A 13,687-nucleotide genomic window follows, 5' to 3' on the forward strand; every position below is an offset into this window, starting at 1 on the left:
CCATCTCAGCTCAGATCCTGTTTCTTCCCACTGTTAGGCTTCCCTAGGACTGGTGCTGAACTCCACAAGGCCCATCTCTGAGCCTCTTCTCTTGCTTTAGGCCTTCTTAGAGAAATATGCACAGAAGAGGGGAGCTCCAATTATCATGAGGACGGCTGGCTCCTTTGGCTTCGCTTCTCAAGAAAAGCTTTGTACACCATCACAGGAGGTTTCCCCTGGCTCCACACCCACCGCCATCCTTGCCAGACTGCATACCAGCCCAGAGCAACAGGCCCCGGCAAAGAGCTGCGGCAGGTGCCTACAGGGGAACGGGCAGGTATGGAATTTCCTGAATGCAGCCAAGGCAAAGGCACACTATCCACTTCCACCTGCTTTTAAACTGCAAGTTCAAACTTCACTAGAAATAGATGGTACATGGGACAGGAGTCCACAAGGAAAATAACCGTCCTCCAGGTTATTTTCCCTTTTTTAGAAGTCAGTCTAATCTGAAAGACATAGCAACTTCCACCCCCTTTATTTCTGAAGAGAGATGCAAACAGGTGATTTATTTGTACTAAAATTAAACTCCCTCTGTGTGTATCTTCTTGATGGTATTCATATACTGAATCTGACTCACACTTTTGATGTGGAAAGGTTTTATTAACATAACTACTTATTCCAGCCCACTCCCATTGGGATTCATGGCTCTTGCCCAAAGTACATTTTGGCTATTTCAATATTACCTTAAATTCTGGTGCAGATTAATGTCTCATGACAAGCACATTCACAGATTCTATGAGAAACTCCTGGCTGTCCCTGGGCAACAATAATGAAGCAAAACTGAAAGCAAGAAACAGCCATGACTACACAAGAAAAGACCCCCGGATTGAGGAGTCTAGAGACCCAGGGTCTAATCGCAGCCCTGTGCTCCAGCCACTTGAGTCCTCTGGGTCTCAGGCTCCTCATCTGTACAGAGAATGCTGGCCTCACACAGTTCTTAGCTCTCTTCCAACTCTGACTTCCTGTGATTGTAAAAGACATTTAAAAATATCTCTAGGGAAAGAAATCTCACAATATTATTTAGTCATGAGAAGATTGAACTAATGATATCTAATATCTCTGGGTTCTAAAGTCTGTTATTCTATTACATACAATGGTTTTTTAATGTGCAAAGATTAGTAAAACGAATTTTTTTAAAACAAACAAAACAGAAGTCTCCTTTTTTAATGCCCATTCTAAAAGAACCGAAGTTAAAGAGTCTAAAATAAAATCTCCAGCCATTCTGTATTCACACGCAGAGAAAGTGGGTGGATGAGATCAAAGCTGTACAACATCTGGGGTGGCAAAGACTTGTGATAACTGGGACTGTTGGCTGACTGAAACAAGACACAACAGTTATGAGACACTATACCACAGTCTTAACTCCATATTACTGCTAGACCTTTTGCCATAGAAGGAGCCCAAGATCCCAACATATCAATGACATTATACGAAAAAAATCCATCCTCTCTTGACAAAGGCACAGCAAAGTGGCGGACCCTGGAGTATCAGAACAGAATCTCAAGCATCTTAAGAACTTAGATGGGGCAACTAAGGGCTTCAGCAGGAGCCCAGTTTGGACGTTACTGTGCAAAAACTGCTCTCCAAGTTGAAGTTGCCCTGGTTAACAAGACTTAGATTAGTTCAGGTAACAATGGAGGTACAAAGAGGGTACAATATAGGGACAGACAGTTAACACTGATCATCAAATACTCCACTGAATCTGGCCATAACAGGGAACAGAGATGGGTGAGAGGTGACGTCAAGTGATCAAGCATCAGAAAGGTTTTGTCAGGCCCCAAGTTTAAGCAGAGACTGTCACTTCACACAGTCAGAAGTAAACTAAGCCCTCAAGGACTGCGAATAGATTTTGAGTGCTGGTATGCAGAAGATGCTCAACTGTGGGTGTTGACCACATGGAAACTTACAAAGAAACTAACTACTGATCCATTGTTCTCTGAACAATATTTCCCATTCATGGCAGCTCAGACTGCTAGGTCAGCTGCAAGAGAGGGAAATGGGAATAAGGGGTAACTTTCTAAGCTTAAATGTACCAGGACCAGGTTCATGTCCCCTGGAAAAAGGATCCTACTTCATCAACCACCCTGGGTACCCCTGATGGAAGGGAGCTGTATTATCCGGACAGGCTGGGGATCTATGAGAGAGTCAATGTCCTCCATAGTCTAAGTTGGGTGGGACTCTTAGAAAAGGGGGTACTCATCTACTTGAAGAAATACCCCTTATCATCTATTTGAAGAAATACCCCCTTAGCAGCCCCTTACCCAGCTGTTTTAGGGTCTTAGAAAAACTAAAAGATTTCAGGTTGCTGGAAGTAGTTGGACACAAAGAGCCCTCCAAAGTCATTAAAATGAGTGAGCAATTAAAAGCTTTGGGTGTCTAATTCCTGAGTACTTATATCAGGTACAAGTGATGAACCCCAAGAATAAGCACCAGCTGAGTCTGTTTTCAGGGAAAGTGTTCCCTTATTATGAGGAGAACTAGCATTAGATAAAGTAATGATCATTTTCAGCTGAATATTTTGAGAAATCATATTTAATTTGAAATTAGGTATTGCATTCCTTCAAATTCCATTTCTTATGACATCCCCATCTTCCAATAGAGAGGACAGTCAACCAACACATCCTGGATTCTGTTAGAGGTCTTTTATTTGGAGAAGCATATCTTAATACAGTCGGAGTCCATGGGTTTTATATCTGGAAAATTTCTGGACCTCTGATCTGCCCTGGCCTCTCTTAGCCATCCATGCCTGTGTCAAGGATTAGCTAACTACTTATTCAATACAATCACAGTGTACTTCCAATTATTTGGCAGGACCTTCAAATTTTAACACCTGGAAACAGACCCACACATATATGGTCACTTGGTTTATGACAAAGTGCTGTGGGGAAAGGATGGTCTTTTCAAGAAATGACTCTAAGCCAATTGGATGGCAAAACAGGAAGAAAAAAGTGAAGAATCTTTCCTTAACCACACAGGAAAAGCACTTTCAAATACATTACTGATCTAAATGTAAAAAGTAAAACAGTGAAGTTTTTATAGTACCAAATTTAGAATAGACAGAGATTTTTTAAACAGAACACAAACCCACTAACCATAAAAGAAAATATTTTATAGACTGGACTACATTAAAACTATTAATGTATATTCATCAAAATACACCATGAAGAGCATGAAGAGGCAAGCCATAGACTAGAAGGAGATATTCACAATACACTTATCAAAGGATTCATATCCAGAATATATAAAGAACTCCTACAACTGAGTAAGAAAATGCAGCTAATTCAATAGCAAAGACAAGGAAAAATAACTGAAGATTCATTTTACAAAAGACAGCACCCAAATGATCAATAAACATATGAAAATGTTCTTGACTTCATTCAACATCCAGGAAATACAAAACAAAACAAAACCGAGCCATAACGTGGCACTACCACACACCTACTGGAAGAGCTAAAATTAAAAAGACAAATAATACCAACTGTTAGCAAAGATGTGGAGCAGGTAGAAGTATCCTCCCTGCTAGTGGAGAGGTAAATTGTTACAACTACTTTGGAAAAGTACTCGTTAGGATTTAACTAAAGCTAAACATACTCATACCCTATAGCCTGGTAATTTCTCTCCTAGATAAATACTCCGCAATACTGGGCGCATGTATTCATCAACAGACCTACACAAAAGTGTTCACAGCAGCTTAGCCCCAACCTGGAGACAACTCAAATACTCAAGTACTTATGAAGTAAAATGGATAAATAAATTGCAGCATATATATATACTGGATTGTTACACAGCAATTGTAACAATTGTGTAGTTGCTGCACTCAGCATGGATTGATCTCACACAGGTAATGCTGGACAAAAGAAGAGAGATGTGAAATAGTATACACTTGAAGATTTCATTTATATAAAGTTTCAAAATAGGCAAACTTATCTTAAGGTGCTGGAAGTCACCCTGGAGACTGGCCTTGAAGGGAGGGATTGGAAATGGAAGAGAACACTGGGGGGCCAGCGTTCAGGAGAAGCGTTCTGTTTCTTGCTCTATTCGCTACTCGAGTGTGCTCACTAGGTACAAATTCACTGAGCTTAGGATCTGTGTACTCCTCTGGATGTACGTTATACTTGATTAAAAGTTTACAGTACAAAAATATAAATGCAAATTAAATTTAAGACAAAGTCTATGTGGGGGAAAGAATACAAGAAAACTGACTTGCAAATCCAAACCTATTAAATGACAGTGAAGTTGATACCTTCTTATTGTTCAGATTTTTTTGTTCTAAAATGAAAAGTGGCTTTTTTATTTAAGATCTATGCCTCTCCTTCAAAAAGAATTGGAAGCCACAGTCTTATTTATTGAACAAATACACACTCAAGGCCTTTTTAGTCTTCACTGGAAGCTTTGAGGATATCAAAATTGTTAAATTTTGTTTGGTTTACTTTTACTTTTTTCCCATGTTAATATATGGGTTTTTAAAAATGCAATTTTTCTTGGCTAACACCCTCTAATAAAGATTAACAACCCTAATATTTACATAGCCAGCAAGCAAATTCAGCTGAGCCAAACACAGTTTACCCAATCAGAGTCTGCAGAAGGCTTCAGCCAGTGGCAATCTTTCAGTTCTAATGGGCTCATGCTCACTGGACAGGGAAGATAGGGAGCAATTATCTCAGTACTCCAAGCCAAGAAACACAGCCATGCTGTTGGGGAGGGCGGGGGCTAAGCAGCATGTGGGACAGAGACCAAGCCTGCTCTAGTGAAACAGAACCTGGCAGACCAGAAGGAGCTCATGGTTTCTTACCTAGAACATGTGCTCTGGCTTCCACCCCTTTTGAAGGAAAGCTTTTCCAGGAGATGGGATCATTCTCTTTTACCCACCAAACTTAAATTTGTACAATGCCCATGGTTTACAAAATTTCCTAGATACTAATATCATATGAGTCTCTTGTTCATCCTAAAAAGAAAAGAGGGGGGTTATTACTATCCCCTTTTTGCTCATGAAAGAACTAAGACTCAGACAGCAAAAGGACTCCTTATAGCTCCAGCAACGGTAAGTCATACAGCAAGGACAAAGCACTTTCAGGCACAGGGCTCTGTCTCCTGTACCATGAGGTCTCCTGGCTCTCCTCTGAGCCTGCTTGTGACAGTGAGAACACAATCCCAAGACTTGAAAATAGTCTAGGATTATTAGACATCGGGCAGCAGGCAAGCTGGAAACTAGACCCAAGCCCACAGACAGTGTTCACACCTTCAGGATCATGCATTTGGAGGGATTAGGAAAACAAAGTGGGCTGGATACGATCCAGGACTAGGGGAAATTAGCTGTTGAGTGGGACCATGGTTAGAATGCTTCAGTCTGACTGTACTACAGAAAGGTCATCAGCAATGGTAGAAACATGTGCTATGTGGGCAGGCTTTTCTGCAGATAGGAAACTGACACCACTGGGTTTGAAACATATGAGATACAGTTCTGAAATCTGTTCACGAATATGATAGGTTTGGGTTTTGCTAGAGATGGTATGTTTTGAATACCAACAGTATAAAGAGCAGTGGCTTTAGAGTCCAGCAGATTTGGCTTTGAATCTCATCTCTACTTTTCACTAGATATGTGTCCCAGAACACGTTACTGTGCTCTGATGAGCTTCAGTTTCCTTGACCATAAAATAGTAATGATAATACCTATACATCAGAATCATTGTGAAAATGGATGAAATAATAAATGTAAAGTTCCTGGCATGTAGTAAGCAATAAAGAAGTATTAGTTCCTTTTTCTACTCCCTACCTTAAAAAATATCAGTTTGGATCTTCCTTGGCAGCTAGGATGAAATAAAAACATAAATCATCTAAAGTCATACCTTACAGGATAATCATATATGAATATATACTAACCTTCTAAGATGGCCCCTTTGAAGAACCTTATTTTTTTTTTCTTTTTCACCTGGAACTGATCATATTAACTCAGTGCCTACTTCATTCCTGTTTCATTTTCTGGAATAGAAATTGCAATAATCTTCTCCTAAATTTCAATCTAAGTGATTAACAGTACAAAAACATGTCAGCTATAGTCAGAATCCAGCTCTCATGATTTTCTCTAGGACTGATGTTCCAAATGCTGCCTGAAAAAAAAAAAAATGAGTGTCTGATTGCTAGGTGAAGTCTAAATGTTGCTCTGGACAAATACCATAGGTTACCCAGAGAAGCTGAGAGAAAGGGTCTTATATATCTGGCTACCTATGACTTTCTTTTAAAAAAGCAAATATAATATTTTCAAAATCTACAGGCATTCTTCCATTAAAATATTTTGCTGTCACCTCAAACTCCATGAATACCCTCTACCCATAAACTGAGCCCTCCTCTCAACCACCCTATTTCTATCTATACCTGCATGTTCTTTGACTCTCAGAAATAAGAAACTGGAAGGACTCCTATTAAACGTATTTGGTCCAATGTCGAAAGGTTTCCACTGCATCCCTGATTTCTTCCAGTGTAGAGGAACTGACTACTTCCTTGTTGCATTATTCTCATTCTTGGTGAAGTTCTTCCATAAATCCATCTGGGATGTTTCTCCTTATGTTTTCCCTGCCCCCACCCCCATTCACTAATCCTGGTTCTGTCTTCAAGAGCAATAGGGGGTACACAGATCAATCTCATTCTTCTTCCACACTGGAAGCCCAGCAATATGGAAGACAACCATTACGTTTATATGTACGTTTTCTGCTCTGAATCAAACATTCAATTCAAAAAACATCTGCTGAGGGTCAACTATGTGCCTCACACTGCTATAGATGCTAAGATGGGAGAACTAAATAACATATGGCATCGACATATAAGATGGTCACACTAGTCACAATGAACAATCTGGATGTGACCTGGCTTCCAGATTACTCACCCTCTCCCTCCTCCAGATACACTATGGCTTCTTGATGCTTCTCTTCAAGCATGGTACCCAGAATGCGGGAGAAAAAAACAGATGGGTACACTGTGCTCCTAGGTATTTACCTAAAGGAGCTAAAAGCTATGTCTACGCAAATACTTCCACATGGACGTTTGCAGCTTTATTCAAAATTGGCAAAACTTGGAAGCAACCAAGATAACCTTTTAGTTGGGGAGTGGATAAACCATGGTACATCCAGACAATAGAATATTATTCAGTGCTAAAAAGAAACGAGCTGTTAAGCCACAAAAAGACATAGAGAAATCTTAAATGCATATCGCTAAGTGAAAGAAGTCAACCTGAAAACACTACATTCTGTATGATTCTACTATGTGACATTCTGGAAAAGGTCAAAGTATGGAGACAATGAAATCACTGGTTACCAGGGGTTAGCAGGAGAGAAGGACAAATAGGCAGAACACAGGGCATTTTTACGGCAGTGAAACTACTGTGTCTAAACCATAATGGTGGATACCTATCATGCTTTTGTCCAAACCTATGGAATGCACAACAGTGAATCCTAATGTAAATGATGGACTTTGAGTGATAATGATGTGTCAATGTAGGTTCATCAACTGTTACAAAGGCACCACTCTAGTGAGGGATGCTGACAATCTGGGAGGCTGTGAATGTGGAGGAGAGGGCATGGGGTAAAATGGGGGAAATTTTCATATCTTTCCCTCCGTTTTTAGGTCAACCTAAAACTTCTCTAAAAAAATAATCTTTTATTTTTTTTTAAAAAGATTTTATTTATTTATTTATTTGACAGAGATCACAAGTAGGCAGAGAGGCAGGCAGAGAGAGGGGGGGAAGGAAGCTCCCTGCTGAGCAGAGAGCCTGATGTGGGGCTCGATCCCAGAATCCTGGGATCATGACCCGAGCCGAAGGCAGAGGCTTTAACCCACTGAGCCACCCAGGTGCCCCTAATCTTTTAAAGAAATTAATAGAAAAAAGTAGATGGGTGAGTCTATGGATTATACCAATGTCAATTTCCTGATATTATACTAAGAGTGGGATGTGCTGGAAGAAGGGTGCACAGGAGCTCCCTGTATGTTTCTTTGTAACTTCCTATGAATCTTTATTTAAAAATTGAAAGTTTAAAAATAAGTGGATGGATGAGCTGCCACTGGCAAAGGCTGCTGATGAGATAATTCAAAGTCTAATAAAAGGCCCAAACCAGGGTGGATTCATCTACAAAATATCCCTGGAAATGAGCACCAAGGAGAAGAAAAAAGACTGCCAGCTTAAGGTCCACGCCCTGCCCTCCACAGAACATAGGGTATCTTTCTGGAAGAACAGCCCTGAGCTCTGTGATCTGTATCTGCAGGGCCTTCTTTTCACTCCTATTCTGGAATGTCTGGAGGGGCAGAGTCTGTGGTCCATACTGCTTGTCACCTGGAGGGCCTATGTGGAATGGCAGTGAGAGTTCGTGAACCATCAGTCTCCAGAGTCCAAAACATCTGTCTTTAAAATTCAGGTCGACTAATCACCAGCAGCCATAGTGAGCTGTGCATATTAGGCTTCCACAAAACAGAGATGGAGACAAGCATTATTATCACACAGGGCTGTGAGAGGAGGCGATGAAATAATTTATACGAAGCACCTATAAAACTCCGGCATCCACCAAAACCTCAAAAAACATTTGTGGTCTGAGAGCCTCCTGCATGAGTTAGGTCCGGGTTTTTAGGCTACACTCTAATTCCCTTTGCAACACCAAAGAGAAGTTCCACCATTCTCCCGCTTGCTGGTACCTCTCCAGTTTGCCATGATATCTCAAATATCCAGCTACTCCATCCAAAGCTCTTTCAACCATCTGCAGTAAAGGATGAATTTGTTTTTTGTTTTTTTCTTTCATTTTTTTATTCCAATCTGCCATGGGCTGGTCCTTTCAGAAAATACAATAAAAATGAATTACTAGAGAAATGCAATTTTAAAAACAAAGTGTAAGCCCCTTTTTAAAAATTTTTTAGTTTCAGACAAAATTACTCTGGAAAATCACCATAAAAGTTTATCAATGCTTCCTTTCACTTTCTCTCCTTCTCATTACCGGCTGACAATGAACAGTGGACAGAGCCAGGCCACGGACTGCACTTCTGGCAGTGCCTCTCTGGTAGCTCCTTTCTCCACGCTTCTGATGACGTTAGTCACAAAACACAACTAAGTACTTACAATCTCCATTTTTCATATCAATGTAAATTACCCACCTAGACTGCATGTTCTCTGAGTGCCAGGGTCACTCCACTAAGCCTTAAAATCAGACAGATGATTCAGAGGGGCTCAAACCCTTGCTGATAATCACATATTAAACAGCCGTATTAGTTACTCCTACTTTATCACGATTTAGACAACTCCATATCGTATTTGTGAAAACCTCCCCAAGGAACACATTGTGTCCCTTTGGCAACCCGCCCTACTTGCCCGCCCTCCGCCTACCTGTGTGAGGCTCTTTTTCACCACCTGCTTTAACTCCATTTAACCACAAGGCACCAGATACAGTCACTGTTTCTCTTCCACTGAGGGACAAGACAGAATAAATCACAGAAAATCCCATTCATCAGGAAAGCTGGTGCTGGCTCACCAAGTGAACAATCAAGGAAATGGATGCTTATATTAATTTACTTCCAGGGGACACTGTTATTCTCACCTCTGTGTCTCTCTAAGGTCGAGCCTCTGATAGCTGCTCAATAAACACTTGTTCGAGCCCGTGGTAGAGAGCTGGCTGCATCTCAGCGGCTGTAGGCCACATTGTCAATCCCGTCCCTTGGCAGGCAATGGCAGAAAGGGCCCTCAGCAGAAAGGGGCAATGAGTGGCTGTGTTATAGGAAGGAGCCTCGGGCTCACCTAGACCAGTGGTCTTCTATCCTGGCTGCACCGTGGAATCACCTGGGGAACCTAACTACCTAGGGCTGCCTCCCAGACACAGAGATTTTTTTTTTTTAATATAACTGTTCTGGGGTGAAACCTGAACATCAGATTCCCTAGGTAATTCCAGTGTGCAGCTAGGATGAGAAACTGCTGACTTGGAACGCCCTCACATTCACACTGGTACTTAGTAGATGTTCCTTAAATGTTTGCTAAGTGGGTGAGTGGCTCAATCAATGGATTGACCCATTGATTAATCTAACTTGATCCACCTGGATTCCCATCTAATTATCAGAATGAGTCTGTAGCAAATGTGGCTCCTGTCTCCTTAGACTCCTCACCTCCCAGAGGTGTATCTCCTCCCAGAGTCCAGTCTTACAACTCTGGCCAGAAAGCACTCCTCTTCCATTCTCTTGCTGGTGGGAGGGGGGCTTGTTTCTGGATCACTGGTGCAAGGAAAGCACGAACTTAGCTCATCTTCACCTTTTTCAAGCAGGAAACTCTCAAGCTTTCTCAAATACACACCCAGAAGGCCCCCACAAATACCACTGGCCTCAACTCATACAGGATGGGAACATGTTATCTCATCTATTTTGTGTTTATTTAGTGGTTGTTCTTCGATTGTTTTTCTGGCAGTCCGTGGGTCCAGGATGCTATCTCAGACAACAGACTTCCAGAGCACAGAAGCCCAAGAACACTTAGTACAAAGTGACTGGTTTGTAAAAAGTCTAGTAAATGGATGTTGCTGTTGCACTGCTCTAGAAGGGAAGGATGGAAGGGGTGGGGGGGGTGGGTTGGGCAGTGTGTGAAGTGAAGAGGAAAAGAGGAAGCAATGTGATGTGCAGGCCTAGAAGGGGACATGAGATGCTGGCTGCCCATTGTGGGCAGGCACAGGTGACACACGTGAGGAGGAACTGTCCACCACCCCATTCCAAGGGACAGGGAACAGCTAGCCAAACTTCAAGTTCTCTGCTGGGAATGTGTGCCTGGGGCTGCCCCAGCTTCTGACCCCTGGCTGCTCCCCAAGCTGCGGCCACTGCTGATGCTATTTTTAACTAAACAGCAGCCTCCTCTTTTCCAGCTTATTTCCATGACCCCAGAGCAGCCACTTAACTTTCATCTTCACTCTGGACCCTAAACCTCCCACTCCCACCCAAGGCTTACCCTGAGTCAATTCAGGATGCTACATTGGGATGTTTGGAAAGAGATGAATGTAGGGTAGGCAGGAAGTCAGTTGTGAAAGCCAACACCTACTTTTTAAACTAAGGAAAATAAAAAGGAAATACATTAGCTCCAGGGAGAGCACTTCCTCTAGTACCCAATAAGCAGATACTTCCCAGGTTCCCCCTTCTCTGTAGGCCTGCATATTGATGGCATCCCATCACTAGCACTAACAGGCATTTTCTGGTATATTTCTGTCTACTCATTAAAAGGGGAAAAGAAAATTTGCACTAATATGGGCACCCCTGTTTCCCAACACTCTATTAGATTCTATTCATGGTTTTTCTCACATAAACCTTACAATCCATGAGCTAAGTTAAGCGACCCGCCCACAGTCACACAAGTTGCAATTTGCAGAGCTGGGATTCAAACCTAGTACTTTGTGACTTCTAAGCTTCCCTCTGAAAGCAAGCCTCACATTCCTGTCCCCAGAAAGAGTAATCTATCCCTAGCCCATTAGACCATGAGCTTCCCAAGGCAGAAATCATGAAACCCCATTACACTGGTATCCACTGGGCTCCATAAATCATGTGGGTTGACTGAACTACCAGCTTCCAGAAAAGAAAGAGGAAAACATAGCCACCATCCACATGCCAGTAGAACATGAAAAAATATGTGCCTTCTTTTCCTCCACACACTTCTTAGGTGGCTGGAGAAAAAGATGAAGGTGTCCATCCAAGAGTGGTCAACTACAGACCATCCCAGAGTCAGTGATAACATTTCCCAGACTGAGAAACACCTCTCAACTGTAGGGATTCTGAGAAAACGATTCTCATCATCCAACAGATACTTACTGAACACCTACTATGTGCCAAGGAGTCTATTAGGTGTTGGGGATAGTGAAAAAAGTATGCAGCTTCTGTTCTCATAAAGCTAGTAGCTACAGGGGGAACAATGCTGGGCTTCAGAGTCATGGGTGGGGTAGGGGCATCTCCTGACACACTACCTTAAATTTAGAGCTCAGGCAGTTTTGTGGGAGGAGAAGGAGAAATAAAGGAAACCAAACACGTTGCTATGCAACCAGGATGATATATTCTTAGCTGGAGCAGGCAGAGCAGCAGAATGGCGCAGGGAGTGGGCGGGGGGAGGAGAAATGGGGGAGGCAGCGGCCCAGGAGTGCCGAATGGGAGGCAAAGTGGTGCACAGTGAGCACCGCCGCTGAACACACAGCCTTCTCCCCTGGAGCAGCTCACAGTTGGACACTGCACAGAATCATGGTCACCAGAGGTAGCAAGATACTGTGGGGACAGCCCCCAGAACCACAGGGAGAGGGCCTCCTGCCCAGCTGCAGAAACCCTTGTTCTTGGGCCTGAAGTTAGCCCACCATTATTAAATCTAGGTCTGTACCGAATACAGAGAACAGCATTAAAGCCCTGTATGTGTCCAGCCTGGGGGAACACACGTCCATCAGGGGAGTGAGACACAAATGCATAAACAGAACACCAACAAGGATTTCTTAAGCCATTCCTCCATGTTCCTTCTGCAAGGGGCAGGACGTGTGGGGCTGGGGGAGGGCTCCACTGTGGGTCAGGGCAGGCAGAGGACAGCATGGCACTGACAGACACCTGTGGGGACTCGGGCCCGAGTGTTAGACCTGGCTTGGCCATCCATAGGCTCTACACAGCCTGCAGCAGGGCTCTCCAGGCCTCAGTCTCTGGATCTCTGAAATGAGCAGTTCTGATATGGCTGAATCCCTGATACTATAAATGCAAAAGGGCTGCAGAGACAGCAGAACTAGTATCAAATGGGATACTCAGGAAGTGCCTATGCAAGAGGGAGGACTTGAGGATGCTGTAGGGGGGAGTCTAGTCTTTGCTGAGGGCCTATTGTGCACCCCAACCTGACCATAAAGAACTGTTTCCCCATTTTTAGTATATGTGCTGCCAAAACAAGCACAACTGTTTCCCCATTTTTAGAGTTTAAGAAGCCCAGCCTCAAGGAGGCTCAGTAACTTAACCCACACAGCTAGGAATAGCGGGTGCAAGATTCAAACCCAGACCCACCTGGCTCCCTGGCCTGTGCACTTTCTACTGGATTGCACTGCTTCTCCAAGATGGTAAGGCTTGCATCAGAATGAGGCAGGAGAAAGGACTGCAGGAAGCAACAGGCGCAAAGACACTGGCAGGCTGAAAAATGGCCAGGATTAACAAGGGGCAGTTCCTGTGGATGACGACCGGGGCTGTGAGTGTGAGAAGGGTTCGGTGAGTAGAAAGAAGGGGAACCCGGCAGTCCCTAGCATTGCGCTAAATGCTATAGAAAAGAAAATGGTATATTAAACAGTCCTTGCCCTGAATTAATTTGCAACCAGGGTGATAAAACGTGAAAATTAACAATTAGTGAACTGTTACAAAAATTGCCAAAGTAGGGATACAAAAATAAATCATAGCATGGTTTAAATGGGTGAAGTGTTGCTTCTGATCTGGGTGGCTGCTGGGGATTTGGTGCAGGAAGGTGACTGGAGGAAGGCTTTAAAGGATTCAGGCGGAGGGTGGGTGGGCATAGGGGAGAAAGGTGAGGACCTGTGGGACAGGAAAAATCTCATCCATAGGAGGAAAAGCAGGAAACACACTCTGTGGAAGACCACTTCACTTAGAAGAAGGAGCTGGTGGGAAACGCTACTAACCAACTGGGTTGGGTGAG

At 43.1% G+C, this 13,687-nt stretch overlaps 1 protein-coding gene across 22 annotated transcripts in view; it reads right to left on the minus strand.

The window, feature by feature from the left end:
* KALRN (kalirin RhoGEF kinase) overlaps positions 1-13,687 on the minus strand; it is a 658,233-nt gene that overhangs the window by 536,905 nt on the left and 107,641 nt on the right. The gene's annotated exons all lie outside the window — the stretch shown is intronic.

The sequence above is a fragment of the Lontra canadensis genome, unplaced genomic scaffold (genome assembly GCF_010015895.1).
Source record: "Lontra canadensis isolate GAN:19392208 unplaced genomic scaffold, GSC_riverotter_1.0 scaffold38, whole genome shotgun sequence".
Lineage (NCBI taxonomy): Eukaryota > Metazoa > Chordata > Mammalia > Carnivora > Mustelidae > Lontra > Lontra canadensis.